At 37.5% G+C, this 13,387-nt stretch overlaps 1 pseudogene; it reads left to right on the top strand.

Annotated features, from left to right (window-relative positions):
• Nucleotides 1-12,200: 12,200 nt before the first annotated feature.
• LOC102894533 overlaps nt 12,201-13,387 on the top strand; it is an 18,789-nt pseudogene continuing 17,602 nt past the window's right edge.

Here is a 13,387-nt window from a genome sequence, read left to right as displayed (position 1 = left end):
AATGGATAAGAAAACAAGACCCCTACATATGCTGCCTACAAGAGACTCACTTCAGATTAAAAGACACAGAGACTAAAAGGAAGGGGATGGCAAAAGATATTGCATTGATGGACCTAGAGGGTATTGCACTGAATGAAGTTAGTCAGATAAATATCGCGTGATTTCATGTACATGTGGAATCTAAAGAACAAAATGACAACAACAAAAATGGAAATAAACCCATAGAAACAGAGAATATTTTGAGGGCTCCTAGATGGGAGGGGGATTGGGGAAGACAGTGAAAAAAGGCAAAGGAATTTAAAAGTGTAAATGGATAGTTATAAAGTAGACATGGAGATATAAAGTGTAGCATAAGGAAATAGTTAATAATGTGATAAATATGTAAAGGAGAAGAGGGGTATTAGATTTAATAGGATGATCACTTTGTGAGGTATATAGATCTCTAATCTCTATGCTGTACAACTGAAATGAATATATTATTGTATGCCAACCACAATTGAGAAAAAACTCATTAAATTATACAATGTAAATATGAGCAACTAATTGTCTATTATATTTCAATGAAGCCCGGGGAAATTTAAAAAAAAATGAAGCATTATTTCCTACCAAGTATAAATTTTAAGCTTACTGGAAAACACACACACACACACACACACACAGCCAGTTACAGAAGTCTATAGAGAAAAGGAAAAAATTACCCATAATCTTGCCACTGCTAATATTTTGGTATGTAATTTTATGGACTTTTTCTACAAATCCTATACACACTGAAAACAATACCATCTGGAATCGAAGCTTAAACTATGTTTTGTAACCTGTTTTTACTACTATCCATGTCATGGATATCTTCCATATCAAACATAAAATTTCCATTACCATTTAAAGGTTACATAGTATTCTATATCTAGATAAATTAGTGTTTAACTTTTCCCTAATGATGGACATTAAGATGGCTTCCAATTTTTTATCATTGTAAATAATAATATGATAGACATTCTTGTACATTTCCCTAGTTCCACAGGATAAATTCCTAGAAGTAGAAATTCTGGGTTAAAGAGAGTAGTGGTCTAAATAAAAATGTCATAGTATTTAGCAATTGGGAGATTATAGATGGGGAAACTAAGGCAAAGCAACTTGAGCAATCTTTGACTACTGAGTGTTGGCCAGACTGAGAACTCAAATTTTCTGACACCTAATCAATATATCTTTTCAGCATCTCTCATAGCTTTTTGAGATACCTAGGTGTCTGTAGCCTATGTTCTGTAACAGGTGATACAATGCTCAAATTCTGTACAAGTAATGGGTAGCGTTTGCAATTAATGATTTATGCGTTGTCTTTGTGATGCAACTTGAGTAATCTCCATTCCCTCTTAACAGGTGTCTGGAATAACATCGCAAATAGTAGTAGATTAAAGTAGTGTTTCCCAACTTCCTCAATCAAGAGGATCACATAGGGATTTCATCAATATCAAAAATTTCCTGGGTTGCACCCAAAAGCCATTGAATCAGGCTCTCTGAGGGTGGGGCGTGAGATAATGTATGTTTAACAAGCACCATTGGTGAGTCTTCTGATCAGGAAGATTCAGGACATACCTGGAGGCAGGGAGGCAAGAAAATGAATGTTTGCCATTTGTCAACCTTTTTATGGGAATTAATTGGTTATGTCCCAGTGGAATAGGCGTAAGGGAGCAAAATCCAGGATAAGCAGGTTTTAGGGATAGAGATGGCAAAAAGGTTCAGATTCTGAGCAGAAGCATGATAATAATAGTTATTCCTGCTAAGCATATTTTCGAAAAAGTGACACTTTTTCTGCAAATGTGAAGGTAATTTGTTACCATGATGGCTAAGACTATGATGAGAAGACAGAGGAAGGAGTTTGGATGCAAGACTCAGAGAGGCCTGTTAAGACAGTGGTCAGAGAGGTAACAGGTTAACATGGTGCTCCTCCTTCCCAGGCCCCATCTTCAGACTCACTCAGCAAGACTCTCTTTTCTTTGGAGGGTGAAGACTTGCCTCAGGAAGGGCATCTCAGGTGAGAACCTCAGATCGGGGACTTCTGGCAGGCTAAGGGGCAGCACGAAGGCCCTGAGCAGGGGCCTCAGAGTGAAGGAGGGCCACGGGGGGAGCTGGCGAAGATGGTGAGTTTACCAGAGATTAATTTCACTTGCCTTACCTGACCCGGCCCATGATGTGCCTGGGACTGTCACTGAACAAGTGGCTCCAGGCCCATAAGACCAACCCTGCACAAGTGTACCAGGATACAAGTGTGTTCAGTGCAGCTAGCTTCAAGATTGAGGAAGAAATTATTGTTCCGTAATGAGATGGTGTGTCATGTCACTAGTTAGGAAAAACTAAAACCTTTACAGAAGTGATAGATCCTTAATGTTTTACTAAGTGAACAGTGGGATCTCTTTCAAATGCATGTTTGCCACATTCTTTTCAACAAGCCTTTCTAAGTTAGCTAATTTATGACTACAATGTGTTCCCTCTCCCCTTCTCTGAATGACCTGGCGTCATGAGAGTCGTGAGACCACTTCTCACCTGCTAACCACCAGGCATTTCTTGAAGGGAGTTTTAGGTTGATATCCACCACAGCAATGCAGGGTCATTGCCTCATTGGGGCAGGTGCCCTCCTTACTTTCTGAAATGCAGTTCTTATGAACAACAGTTCATCATTCTTAAACTCCAAGCCTGTTGTTTTATTTTCTGCAACAATTGTCAACACATGAATTGAAGACAACCTAAATGTCATCATCAGGAGATGGTCAGAGAAACCATGGAATACTCCTCAGCTACTAAAAAATGAATCTATGGATTCAATTGGATCTATGAATGGTGATATTAAAGATGTCCACAATGAAATAGGAGTTTTAGAGCTGTATAATTAGTATGTTCCAAATTTTTCTTTAGAAAAAGAAGAAAACGAAAAAACTGGTTTGCATGTCTCTACATTTAAGTTTCTGTGTCTGTATAGAAATGTGTATTTGCATTAAAAGTCTAGGAGAGGGTGTCAGGGAGCTGACAGTGTGACCAGGGGGAGGGGGAAGTGCAGTCTGGGCCGCTAGCTGGGCATTTATAACTACTCTTGGTTCTGATTTGTTTGTGCTTTTGCTCTACTGGTTTATAAACATATGGGATATATCAATCCTAGAAACAGAAATAGAAATGGAAGACTCCTGCTTTTTTTTACTTTATTTACTTCTCTATATTGATTAATTTTCTGGGTGATAAAGTAACCAATTAAAGTAATTTTAAAGTAATAATAGCAATAATGGTAAATCTGATTTGTATATAACTGATCTATAGAAGCTGTAGACTCAAAGGCCATGAGTTCAACTTCATGGTATAAAAGTACAACACAGAAGTGAATGGATTTGGTGCACGAGGTATCCAGGGGCCAGGTCTTTATCGTACAGTGAGTAAGCTAAGCTCAAGAGGTCTAGTAACTCGCACACGGTCACACAGCAAGTTATTAGCAGAACTCCAGTGAGAAGCCAGATCCTGATGTTCCCTCCCAGGCTCTTTCAAACTCATTATGATTTTCTCCATGTGTTTATGTGTGTGCATGGGGGTGTACTAAAACTCTGTGCTTCTCTTGTAATTCACTTAGCTTTAAAAGTACAAGATGGCATTAATTAGAATTCAGCAGTATAAGATAAATAAGAAATATAGAAACTTCTACCAGTATGCTAATATAGCTTAAAATAGCTTTCAAATGTCAAATATGCATTTAACTTGGGAAAAATAAGACTTGGTCAGTGAGAATGTTCTTGAACATCATCTGGTAGTTCTTTTAATAATGTAACTAATTATACAGTGTTAGTGTCCTCTTCCCCTTTGGATCTCCAGACAGACCACCAAGTAGGATTAACCTCCTAAGGACCATGGATTCAGAAAGACCTGGGACAAAGGAATGAAAGGCCGCGTTGGCCCAGAGATTAAAGATAGGGCAGCTTAGATAAACGCATGACAGAGAAGGCTCAGAAGTTCTAAATAAAAACTCATTTACATATAAGTATTAACACAGATTACTCCATAGCCAGCAGCCAGGGCAGTGTTCAGGTCCTAAATAGAGAAAGGGTTCCCTTGGCAAATGTAGTGCATTCCTTTTCCGTATGGAATATAAAATATGTTACATGTTAAAGTTCTGAAGAGTGCGGTGGACCAATTGATTGTAAGGTCTCTATCTTCCAACCCCCCCACCCCGCTTATCCTTTGCAACTTGCTTTGCAGGTAGCCTATTCCCACACCGCCTCCTCCTCAGACCCTCCTTCTCGAGGCCCCTCACTCCCCTTGAATCCGGCCTGCCTTGTTACTTGCTTTGGTTGATAGAGTATGGTGAAAGTGACGATGTGTCAGTTCTGAGACCAGATCTCTTGAGACCTTGTACACCTATGCTCTCTCTCTTAACATTCTGCACCTGCCATGAGAATGAGCCTAGGCTAGCTTGCCGGGTGGTGACCGATCGATCACAGAGAGCAGAGATGAGTCATCTAAGCTGGAGCCATCCTAGAGCAACCAGTCCCCAGCTGACCTGCCAGTTGACTGCTGATGAATAAGTGAGCTCAGCCAAGTTCAGCTGAGTGTGGAGGAATTGACCAGTTGACTGCAGACTTGTGAGCAAAATCAATGCTTATTGTTTTATTGCCATTTAGTTTGGAGGGTTTGTTAGACAGCATGATTGTGGCAATAGGTGTCTGTGACTACTTAGAATTCCTATTTCAAAATGAACCCAGTTTTTAATTATGAAACTGCAAATCTCCTCCTATGAGAACATTTACTGAACAACCATGAAACTTTGAAGTATGAAAAGAAGCAACATGCACAATTGTAAACATGCAGACAAAGACTATCTGTAAGGAGGTTGCTTTCTGATGGGGGGACCAAACAGCTACTATGTAACACACAAGACCTAAGCATAAATAACTCAACTTAAATACCCACAAGTATGTTTTTTTTTCTGTCCCATGTCCTTTTCTCTTGTTGATGGTACCATAATATGGCTTTAGGGAACTTTCTCTCCCACAAGATATAATCTTGGTGAGACTTTAGTCAAGATACCTCCGCCACTCTTTAGGCGAGGGTTAGGCACATGACTGAAGTTAATCAAATGAACCATCTCTCTATGGAATCTGTATCTGAATCACAGCATCTCTGTAGCCCATCACTTTCTCTCTGGGTCCCTCTGCAGGTTTTCAATCCACACTTTTATCACTCACATTTCACACAGTACTGGGAAGGAGTAGGTGGTTCTCGAAAATGGAAAACTGTGTGATTTGATGAGTCTGTAGGAAGGAGGGAAGGAAATTTTTATTAAGGCCCACTGCATACAGATCCTATGCTGACACTGATGTATAAACTTACCAGGTAGGAATGAGCAAAGGAAATGAAGATCTCTTGAAGTGAGCTATCCCTAGTTGATAGCTACTAATAGAAAGCTGTCTGGGCTGAATGTGTCCCCTCTCTCCAATTCAAGTTGAAGTCCTAACACTCAGGACCTCAGAATATGACCGAATTTGGAGATGGGGCCTTTACAGAGGTGAATAACTTAAAACGAGGTCCCTAAGATGGGCCTTAATGCCCTATGTCTGATGTCCTTATAAAAGAGGAAATTTGGACACAGACATTATACAGAGGGATGAACATGTGAGGACACAGGGAGAAGATGGCTTTTCACAAGCCACAGAGAGAGATCTGGAACAAACTCCTCCATCTTTCCCTCAGAAGAAACCCAACCTGCTGACTTCTTGGTCTCAGACTTCTATCTTCTAAAACTGTGAGAAAATAAGTGTCAGTTGTTTAAGGCCCACGGTTTTGAGGTACTTTGTTACGGCAGCCCTAGAAAATGAATATAAATTCCCAGATTGAAATACAACTCTGTCACTATAAAATATATCCTCTTTTTGCTGTACCATAATAAGGGAAAAAACAGACAGACAAACAAACAAACAAAACACAGGTCCCAGTTGTTAAGGAAAATGCAGAGGAAAGAGAAGGTTTAGGCAAATGTGGTAATTATACATTTATGATTGACCCAAAGAAGGGATAGCCTTTCTTTCCTTTCTACTACCTGTACAATTAATTACTTGCACTCTACTTCTGCTTCTAGGACTACCAGTACTACTACTACTACTACTTTATATTCATTGAGTACTGACTACATATCACACACTGCACTAAATATTTTACAAATTTGAACTCAGTAATTGCTTGTAACAACCTGTACGTAGTAACTGGAAAAGTATTTGCTTCATTTTACTGATGAGGAAAATGAGACTCAAAGAGAAGTGATTTACCATAGTTAATGGAAGGATCCAAGTTCTGGTTGAATGTCCGTCAGTCTCTGACTTAAGAACTTGTGTTCTTAACCACTGCTGTACTCTGGCTTAATTTTGTTGCAATGCTTAGCTTTCACATTTGCCTGTCTTGCCAGTCCTACCACTGTCAACATGGAGAGAGTTGAATGGTTTGGGTGGTATTTGATGATCTGCTATAACATCCCTCCCTTGTAAATTCTGCCATGTTGAAAAAAAAAAAGGCAGCTAATATAGGTTTTCCTCTGATCGTTATTCCTGCAGTTTTAATAGAACTTAAGCTTTGGGTCATGATGCAGGTCATATGATTACTGTATATTGATCAAAATGTTTAACTCGCAGAACCAATAATTAGTTAGGAAGAGGAAAAAGCATAAGAAAAAAAGGAACTTTGTCCAGCCGACAAAGCCCATTGATCCAAGTGTAGAATTAAAATTCATAGTTCTTGCTCGGACTATCCAGTATTCACATTTTAAAGAATTTGTTTTTGAAAACCTTTACAAAACCCTCCACTGTTACAATGTAACATCATCTGGGATTTAGCATTTGTAAAATGTGCATTTTTATAAGGGATGCCAAGAGAATCCTCATGCAAACCAGATGGTATAATAACAGCTCTGTCTGTTTTTTTTTTTTTTCTGGCAGAAAAAATAGGGCCTTGAATAACTTGAAACTTATGTGAATGAATTAAGCTCAATCGATACTTCAGGGACATTACAATTTCAATAGTCGACTTATCCAACTAAATATTTTAATAAATGTTTTCATCTGAAGAAGAAAAACTGAAAGGGCTGACAATGGTTCCTTTGATTGCTTCATATTTGTATTTAATGTTTCTGAGGAAAACAAAACAAAACCAAAGACCTTCAATGAGTTTAAATGAGAAGTGAAGTTGTTGAAATCTCTTTTGAATAGAAAAACTCCACATCAAATAGGTTCTAGAGTTTAATTACTGTGCTAAAGATTAAAAAAAAGTCTAAGTGACATTTTTTGAAAAATGCATTTGAAAATGTCTTTATCTCAACAGATGTGTTTTTCATAAACCCACGTTCAACACACACAGTATCGTGTTAATGATGCTTTGTTCTTCCCTTGTCTGATTCCTGTGAGTTTTCTGTGTAACAACAGGACTTTTGTGATCCCCTTTAATTTTCTTTACTTTCTGTTATTGCTTTTATTTCCATTAAAATTCATAACAAGATACTCATTAGATGAAGTAATCTTGTTAACAGCAAATGTTCTGCTTGGATCTTTTCTTTTTCCTTATTACATAAAATGTACTTCTACCATACAAGCGAATTTCCTCTGTAATTAGACATGAATTGCTTTGGAGAAAAAAACGCAGTTGTGCCTTTGAAAGCCAGATCTCTTGAGGTGCGGGGGGCAATCTCATTAATAAAAATACGTGCTTCTGCACAAGCTGTTGGATTTCTTTCCCAATTAGCAGTGATTAGTTTTCTAGAACAACAAGGGAGAAGTTTGGTTTCCACTTTACTGGCATTGGTTTTTCTTGGGGTAGAATGAAAGTGTCACTACCAGTAATCTTTCTCTCTTTGGTTCCTTTCCCTGAGCAAAGGAACACACACGACTCTTTTTAATAGGTATGTCAGAGTCCCAGGTGAATTCTCCAACCAAGTGCTACTTCTTCTCAGCCAGGATTGGACTCCATGGTAGATGGGATGCTTGGTTAGACCACCCAGCCATCATGTAGCTGCTATTAAAGCAAGAGAGGCTGCAAAATGATAAATGACACCTAAGAGTTGAAAACATCATTGTTCTTTGGGGAGGAGGAGATGTGCTGGTAGGAGAATCTCTCCAAATGCTGCCCCTAGAGGATGGTGAACCCTGTTTTCTCTGGGATGTTGGCAAAGAGAAGAGGTGTCTGAGCAGAAGGGCCTCTCAAACTGAAATACTTAAATGTTTGAGGAGTCAGCATTTTCTAGAGTTTTAGGAAAATGAGGAAATAAAGCCTACTGTTCTGAACCTAGAACAGTAGCAGCAGAGGAATACAGAAGTCACTGACAGGACATTTTTTAAAGATATACTACCATTGCAGGACTGTAGGGAGGCATGGGGGCAGGGTTGGTACCAACAGGAAGGTCAATAAGGACCTTGACTTGCTAGATAATAAAACAGTTTGGGGGAGGGACATTGTCACTTAGGCCTGATCCTCAAAATCTCTCCTGTGGTATATGTAGCAGATATTCTCTGACCTTCCTCTTGGAAGTCCAGCAGAATACGGTGGGAACAGACTCTAATACTTATTTCCACAAGACCAATACAGTCAAAATATACACTCAAGAGCCACAATTGTCCCACAATTATCTAGACTCCTTGCAAGGAGTTAGTGTCTACATTATATGCAAATATGCATTAGTTATTTTCATTACTCTCTGCCTGCACCATCTTCCACCAATTTTGCTTCCTTTGGAAGTTGGGGAATTAGAAAATAGACCAATTATTGAGCTATAGCGCGCTAGGTGTGCTTTCTTCTCTCTCTCTCTCTCTCTCTCTCTCTCTCTCTCTCTGAACTAAGCCACGATCACACTACTTTTTTTCAGTTTGTAAAACCATAATTTTTGGTTTATAAGGAATTTTATGTCATTTCATCTTTACTACTGTAAACTTAGGTGATGATGATATAATCATGAGCAATATCCCCCAATTTTACCCACAAAGAAATAGAGACTCAAATTGTTGGAGTAACTTGCCCCAGATCATATATACCCCAGGTCTTCTAGCTCCAAGTTCAACCCTAACTTTCTCAACCTCATTTTGAATGGATGGGATAAGGAGGAGTTGCAAGTTCAGAAGGGTTTGCTTCTGCCGCCCCTTCCCCTCCCCATCCATTCTTCTTTCAAGGAAGAAGTTTTCTCAAGGAAATGCCAGAGGGTGTCAGGATATTTATCATTAAAAAAAACTCAGATGTTTTACCATTTCACAGGAGGGTTTAAGTCCAAGTTGTAAGTACTGGTGGAGTCAAGAAACTTCCTTCTGCTCCTTGTTCTTCATCCTAACCCTTTTTCCTTTCCTCCGCAATTGCTCTGTCCTAATTCTCTTTAGCTTCCTTCCTCATTCTTATCATTCTCCTTCTCTTCATTATTATCTTTATCATCATCTTCATCTGATACCAGACTCCTTGTTTGATTGACACTTAGCATTCTACTATAAACCCATCTTTAAGAAGCTCTCTCTGAAGTTATATATGATATTCTATTTTACAGTGCACTAATGAATGCAATTGTGCCTAAATTAAAGTGGTTCATGCAAAAATGAATCGAAGAACATTACCTTGTTCTCAAAGTATTCACAGTCATGTTTGGATACTTCACTTTCTGGGCTGAAAAGAATTTTTTTTCTTTTGCAGCTAAATAATGTGGCCCTCTAGGCTGCTTCTACAGCTTCTATTGATAGTCTTATAGAAACCAGAAAAAGGAAGAAACATTTACCCTTGGGGATAATTACTATTGTGAGGAAACTGGAGATTAAAGCTTTGTACTTTTTCAGAGTAGGCAAATACTTTGTCTTTTAATAAAGACTTGGACAAAAACAGACGAGGAATAAACAGTTACAGATTTCTGAAATAAAACTTCTTACATCAATATGGTAAACTATTATCCAAGCATATTAAAGATTTTGTAACAATATAGGAAAATATTTATGGTAGATGAAAGAGAGAAAAGACAATTTGAAATAGCATTTATTTGATTATGAAAACTATGTAAAAATATAGCACAAGAGAGTATATAGAGTTGATCAGCTGTGTCAGGATGATGGGCTCAAATTTTATTGTAGTGTCTTCAGAGAACATGTTTCATGAAACCTATTATTCAATGTTTGCTAAGACCTGCACTGGCTTTATTATGTGGACAATGATTGTAAATATTCTCTGTGTGCTTGAAAAGAATATGCATTTTCTACTGAGTGCAAGGTTCTATATATGACTAATCTTGTTAATTGTGTTTAAATCTTTTATATTTTATTAATCTTTGGTCTGATTGATATATAACATTAAAGAGTGTATTAAAATCTCCCACTATGATTGTGAATTTGCTCTGATTCTTTAAATTCTACTAATTAGTGTTTTCCCTATTTTGGGGCTATGTTATTAAGTACATACAAGTTTACAACTATCATATTTTCTCGATTAATTGTTCTTTTCATCATTATGTATTATCTCCTTTTAGTCCTAATATTATTTTTGATTTAAACTCTATTTGTCTGATATAAAGATAGCTATACCATTTTTGTTAGTATTTGCTTGATATAACTTTTCCATTTTTTTTTTTTACTTTCGATCTTGCTACAATTTTATGTTTTAGATATATCTATTGCAAGTAAGATAAAGCTGAGTCTTCTAACTGGTCAATTAAGTCTATTTATATATTTTTTGGTAATGCATTTGGACCATGTTTTTGGTCTTATATATTATGCTCTTTATTTGCATTAATTTTCTATGCTTTTCATCCTTTCAATAAGATGTAAATTTAAGTTATTGATTTGAGATCTTTCTTCTTTCCTAATACAGGCATGAAAAACTGCAAAATTTCCTCCTAAACTCTGTTTTAATAGCATCCTATAACTTTTGATATTTTATGTTTTTATTTTCATTCAATTCAAAATATATATGATAAAGAATTTATATCTAGAATATATAAGGAAATCTTGTAACTCAGTAATAAGAAGACACACAACTCAATGAAAAATTGGGCAAAGAATTTAAATGTAAGATGTAAGAATAGCTAATAAGCACTTGAAAACATGCTCAACATCATTAGTCATCAGGGAAATGCAAATTTAAACCACCCTGGTACCACTTCACACCTACTAGGATGGCCATAAACAAAAAGAGAGACAATGACAAGAGCTGCAAGTATTTGGGGAAATTTGAACATTTGTACGTTGCTGATGGGAATGTAACATGATACAATCACTTTTGAAGACAGTTTGACAGTTCTTTAAAAAGTTACATATAAATTGCCATACAATCCAGCAATTCCACTCCTTGGACGTGAAAATACATCTCCACACAAGACTTGTATGTTAATATTCATAGTAGCATTATTCATAAAACCAAAAAGTGGAAATAGTCCAAATGTCCATCAGTTGTTGAATAAATAAGAAAATTTGGTATATTAGTATAATAGAATATTACTCAGCAATAAATAGGAAGCACTATTATATGCCATAACATGAATGAACCTCAAAAAATTATGTGAAGCTAAAAAAAAGCTGAACACAGAAGATTATGTATTATTTGATTCCATTTATATGGAATGCCCATGAAAAGCAAGACTGCAGAGACAGAAAGCTGATTAGTGGTTTTCTGAGTTGGGAGTAGGAATGGGGATTAACTAAAAATGAGAATGAGGGATATTTCTTGGGTGATAGATATGTTCTAAAATTGGATTATGGTAATGATTACACAACTCTGTAAATTTACTAATGATCGTTGATTTATATACTTAAAATGGGTGAATTTCATAGTATGTTAATTATACCTCAATAAAACAGTTTAAAAAATAGATCTCCCCAATAAACTAGACTAGTTCTGAATTTTTGGAAAATTAATTTCTATATTCTGAGCCTAGATAACCAATATTACACTCAAGACTCATTAATGGACATTAAAAACTTAAATGTGCCTCAAAGTACATTTAAGCTGATCACAGAGGTTTTAATTATTCAATGTCATGGCCATTCCAGAAAGAAAAGGTCCACGTAAAGTTTTCTCGCTGCCTTCCATGGAGAGAGGCTGAAATGAGCTTTGCCCTGGGTGATGACACTTTTCCTTGTCATTGATTAACCAACTTTGTAGGAAGGCTGCTCTATTGACATCCTGCTTTGTATAGAGAGTGATATCTGGCCAAGCTTTGATGAGCACAGAAAGTGTCCACTCACAACCACCAAGCTGATAGTGATAGCTACCTGGAACTTCTGAAGGAGGCTGCCAAGAGAGATCTGAATCTTTCTGATGAAGGTGGCATGACTCCCATGCTCCTGGCCACCTACCATGGGAACTTGGAAGCCCTAGAAATAATCTGCAGCAGAAGGTAAGTTCACCCTGAGAGTTTCAATTGGAAACTGTTTGTGGTAGAATTTGGCAGACAGCAGCAAGCAGCAGAGGCAGAGAAGTCAGCAAAAATACTTTGCCCTTTTTAGACTGTCTAAATAATTAGCATTTTAGAGAAAGGTAGAAAACTGCCTGGAGATGCTCCCTTCGCACAGAGAACTGGCACCATGGGGGTCGTGAGCCACACATACAGGAGAGACTCTGAACTCTGAGGCATGTTATTGGCCTTGTGGGGGAGAACATTTTAATGATGTGCCTTGAAAAATATTTTCCATGAAGTTTAAATGATTGACACTTTAAAAATAGATCATTGTTCTACTCAGTTTTAATATGTCCACCTCAATCAGAACAAATGATGTGTTTTTATTTTATTTTTTCATCTATGTCATTGAAATCCCACAGTGTTTTATTAACACTCAATCCTAGTGCAAGTCCATGATTCTTAGATGAAGTTGCTGGCTTTACAAACTGTAAAAGGGACCTTCAGCCTGTCTTAACCTCATCACCTCTCTGGCTGTGAGATACATAAATGCATCCACACACACCCTCAGCCCTTCTAATGCAGGAGTTACTGGGCTTTTTTCTTCTGCTTGTTATCAGAAGGGCTAGACAGTGTTGGCAACTATAACCCAAGAGGGGTAAGAAAAGGAAAAAGGAAAAATTTACTTCAATTCAATACATATTTATTGGTACATATCTCCTATATGCCAGACATTTTGCTAGCCACTGGCGATGCCGTCCATAATCAACAAGAGAGACACAATTACTGTCCTCATGGTGACCAAATCTAAGAGAGGAAGACATAAATTAAATCATGTGTGATATGCTTTACAAAGGGGAAAACAGAGGGCACTAAATAGATGACACAGGCATCTCTCATAATCTAGGGGTGAGGGAAAGCCTTCTGCATTTAAGCTCGAATTTGAATGATGAGAAGTTGGCCAGATAAAGATGGGAGGAAGCGACTTTCCACGTGAGTGCACTGTGCACTCTGGGCACT

This window comes from Pteropus alecto, unplaced genomic scaffold (genome assembly GCF_000325575.1).
Source record: "Pteropus alecto unplaced genomic scaffold, ASM32557v1 scaffold749, whole genome shotgun sequence".
Lineage (NCBI taxonomy): Eukaryota > Metazoa > Chordata > Mammalia > Chiroptera > Pteropodidae > Pteropus > Pteropus alecto.
Note: the sequence above shows the minus strand (reverse complement) of the source record. Positions and strands in the feature narration are given on the sequence as shown.